The sequence below is a fragment of the Chenopodium album genome, chromosome 18, assembly GCF_948465745.1.
Source record: "Chenopodium album chromosome 18, dcCheAlbu1.1, whole genome shotgun sequence".
In the NCBI taxonomy this organism is placed as follows: domain Eukaryota; kingdom Viridiplantae; phylum Streptophyta; class Magnoliopsida; order Caryophyllales; family Amaranthaceae; genus Chenopodium; species Chenopodium album.
This window is the reverse complement of record NC_137851.1, coordinates 7,428,200-7,432,679: the sequence shown is the minus strand read 5'-3', so window position 1 is coordinate 7,432,679 and position 4,480 is coordinate 7,428,200.

Genomic DNA, 4,480 nt, shown 5'->3' with positions numbered 1-4,480 from the left:
TAAACATCGCATAGTAGCCAACAAGTATTGTAGCAACTCGGAAAAATAATTTCTAAAATTCACACCATCTATATAATATGGTTATTCTTAATCACATGGAGCCAATGCACTAAAATCCCAACAATACAATTATGTAAATTACTACAATTGCAATCAATTTATTTGCTAATTAACATTATTTAATAATTAGTGGATGACACAATCCCCATCAAAATTGCGAGAAAAGGTCAATAAATAATTTTTCAATAAGTAAAAGAGGGGGCGTTTTAGTGGAAGAAGAGGACAAATCTAAAAACAAAATATTAACTTAATGGTTCAAAAATGCATAAATGAAGTAAGAGGTACATAATAAGAATATTAAAAGTGGGGTTAGCCAACCAATCAAGTGCAAAGATAAGCTAAGTGCTACTAAAACAAAAATAAATTAAATGAAATTAATGATTTGTTAACTTAATGAGGTCTTTAATTTGTAACCACCGTCACTTAGAGGAAATCTCATTAGAGCAATAAAGCTCATTTTGATGAAATCAACGTATTGACATTTTTAGCTATATGATGATGTAATACAAAGTATTGCTAAATTAAGTTTGAGACCAATTACATGTAGCTCAATTGATACATGAGTTAGCATAAAGTATATATGTACTATCTACTTCATGTAATGTAATGTTACAAATTACGACAAAAGATTATAGCAATAAGTTTGTGAATTGTGATGCATTTATGATTCATGAACCTAGTCTAGATTGATTAGCAACATGGAAAGGAAATATAGGTATCTATTACAAAATAAATGCTTCATGAGCCTAGTTTAGATTAATTAGTAACATGGAAAGGAAATATAAGTATCTAGTACAAAATCTGTTTTTAGACTACTATTGAAGATGTAATGTCGCATGCAAGATCACTGCAAAACACAATTAATATTTTGTTTACCGGAATATCAGCTCCATCCAATGATCAAGTCAATGACCGCAAATGAAAAATCTAAAGAGAGAAAATAGAGAGAAGTTTGATTGTTTTTGAGATTTTGCCCTAGAAATTGCAATGATATAACCTATCTCATTAATAAATGACTGAGGTATTTTTAATGTTTTGGAATACATGCTATAGGGTTTCGTTTCTGTAAAAGGCGTGCCCTAATTGGCTGCTCAATGAGAGAACACATATTTTCAAGGGCCTTGCTCATACAATGTTATATTGTTCTATGGGCATTTAAGTCTTTCACCATCAAATGTTTTTCTAATGGCACGTTTCACACTCTTGTTGGCTACTTGGGGCCGAGTCAGGGGTTAACTTGAGATTGGTTTAGGTGTTGGCCTTGGATATTTTTGCCCTAAACATTTTCGATTCTAAACACACCTAAATTGCTAAGAATTGCATGGTATTGTGGCTAGAATTTGGTCTCGGCCCTCTGACTCATTGGACTTTAATTGAGCCTATCTCATAAAAATCGGAATGAAAGTTATATAAAGATTTATCTTAAATCTAACTGGATAATACAAATTACTTTTGAAAAAAAGAAATTTATACGTGAATTTTGTCTACACCTTTCAACTTAAGGTTTTTTGGAAATATTTTTTCATTCAACAAATAGGGGATGTCGTATTTTAATCTTTAACTAGGTAGTATGGGCCTGTTCACTTCAGCTTAATTTCAATTTATTTTAGTTCAGTTTAGTTAAGTTCAGATCCAATCACTTCAGTTCAGCTTCTAATTTTCCTTCTCTAATAAAATATTCATTCAGCTCATTTCAATTCAACTCCAATTAGTTCAGCTCAATTCAGTAAATTTGAAGATACCCTAAATCTGTACCACTTTGGTACATAAATCACATATTTTGATACGAAAGAATTCGGTAGAAAACTAACATTTTTTGCTTCTAACATACACGTGGTACACCTAGTAATAGAGTGGCTATGTATAATAACATAATTGCATACTCATGAATTTTATAAGGGAATATTGCACTTCTTTTTTGGAGTAACATATAGGAATACGTACACCTAACTAGGGGCTCACTAGTCACTACAACTTTTGATTTTTCAATATCAACCGACTTTAGCACACGCATGCATATACACGTATGCTTAACCAAGCCTATGTTCTATTGAAAGTTTGAAATAGACCAATTTTAAAGCATTTTGTTGTTACATATGCATATATCACAAAATTAAAGTATTTCAAAATATAAACCAAGGAAAATATTAAAATTTAGGGCACCTTTGTTACAAAAACAACCAATTTCTTCGTCTGATTTTGTTGGTTGAAAATTCAATTATTTATTTTCGAACATGCTTTATGAAATATTCATACCATATATCTTTGTATTCCAACTTTCATTGAACTTGACCCGAAGAAGGAATGTGAAGATGAGGAACATATAATAAACTTCTAGCATACATTTGAACGAACTCAAGAACATTAATTCCATGTTAAGCTAAGCATCATTTATAATAATCATTGATGTTGTCCGGTAGAGCTAATTAAACATTAAGTTGGTAAATTTAAAATGTATATACCAATTTGAAGGAACATCTTCATTTTGATAATACGGACTAGCTCTACATTACACAAATCTTAACATTTTCATTTAATTTGCTTTATCTAAATATTCCTTATTATTTTCAATGCAAGATCAATTTCAGTAAAATTCCTTATAAACTTGTAGCCTTTTGACTTCATATGATATGTCTTCAACCATTAATCCAAATAATGAAGCGTGAATCTTTAGAATACTCGTATACTACGTATAATTTACTTAATCAGTAAGCTAAAATTAAATTATAAATAAATGGTAAAAGTACTTAAAGTTAAATACTTCTAGAGTTGATTGAACTTTCAATGCTCATATCATAATCTATATATGGTACATAAGTATATATATAAACCTAACAAAACTGACCAATGCTCAATTATTCCAATTTAGCCCAAGTCAAATTGAAAATGACCCAACCCAAACCCCAACCTGAGTGAACCGATTACCTTTTCTTCACCTGGATTAGAGTCTTTGAGTTTAAATTTCTCTAGTTTGCTCCTATTTAAGCTTATCTTTAGGTTTAATTGAACTAAATCATGATTGTTAGTTAACATATACGAAGTATGCATTAAAAAATTATCAAGTTGTTTTTGTTAGACTCATCTTGATGTGTTCTTTCTAAATATTAGATTTTACAATTAGTGTTAACGTAAAATTTAGCAATAACCAAATGCAACTTAAATGTTTTGGTTTGAATAGTTATGTTTCCTCTGATATATACTTGTAGTAATCATAACAGTTCAACTTATATACTTGCTAATTCACAAAGTTGATAATTGATATAAGTAATTATATCAAATTATGTACTCAGTATTAGCAAGAACTGTTAATATTATTAGGGCTCCTGGGCTGGTCAACTTAGATAACGAACAAAACTGTTAAGCCCAATAATATTTTAAAACTTAAATAATATGGGCCTCCAAAGGCCCATTCATTTGATTGAAATGGGCCTTTGCATCCGCACTAGCGCGTGAAAGAATGGCATCAACTCATCGACCGCAGCTCCTAAACTCGGTCCAAAAAGATATTGGGTTCCCAGTTTTTTTATTTTTTATTTTTTATTTATTATTATTATTAGTGGAAAGCTAAACGTCGTCCTCAAATCTTTAACTAACGCCCACAAAATAACCTAAAATTACGTATGTAACCTTGTTATAAAAATACTCGGTAATTAATTTTACCTCAACTTAACACTTTTACCCTGAACAAAAAATTTAACCATTCCATTCTCTTTAGTGTTTACCGGCCACCAACGATCACGTTCAACCACCAACCACTGTAATTATCAAAATCAAACAAATAATACTGTAATAAACAACAACATCAATAATAATTATAAACTCTAATAATAATAACAATAACAATAATACTCGTATAACTAAACAGCAACAATAATAATAATCAAACTCTAATTGCCCATTGCTATCCCCTACTACTGCACTAATACCTCCAGCAGAATCAGAGCATACATGAGCATCATAATTAATTTTTATGGTAATATTAGGGGGCAGACCACGCACACCCAAGCTCTTCCTTCAAAAATACTCTTGTGCCTGCAAAACCAAATTGACCAAGCCACAGCCATCAAAATGCATAATTCTTCTTTTCTAATCTTGCTCACCTTTGAAAGTGAAAGTAGAATAATAACAATAACATTAAACAACCACAACAACAATATAAAAACAAATTTGAAAAAAGAAGAAAAAACGCCCAAATTTTTTGAGTAACCTAAGCGGAAACGCTTAAATCTTTTGAATAACCACTTGGTTGTTCGAAATTTCTGGGCAGTTGAGATGAAACGCCCAGAAATTTCGAACAACCAGGCGGTTATTTGAAAGATCTAGGCGTTACAACCTAAGTTCCTCGAAAAAGTTGGGCGTTTTAGCCCGTTTTCAGAAAATAAAAAAAAATTAAAAAAAAAAACAAAAAAACTTCTTCTCT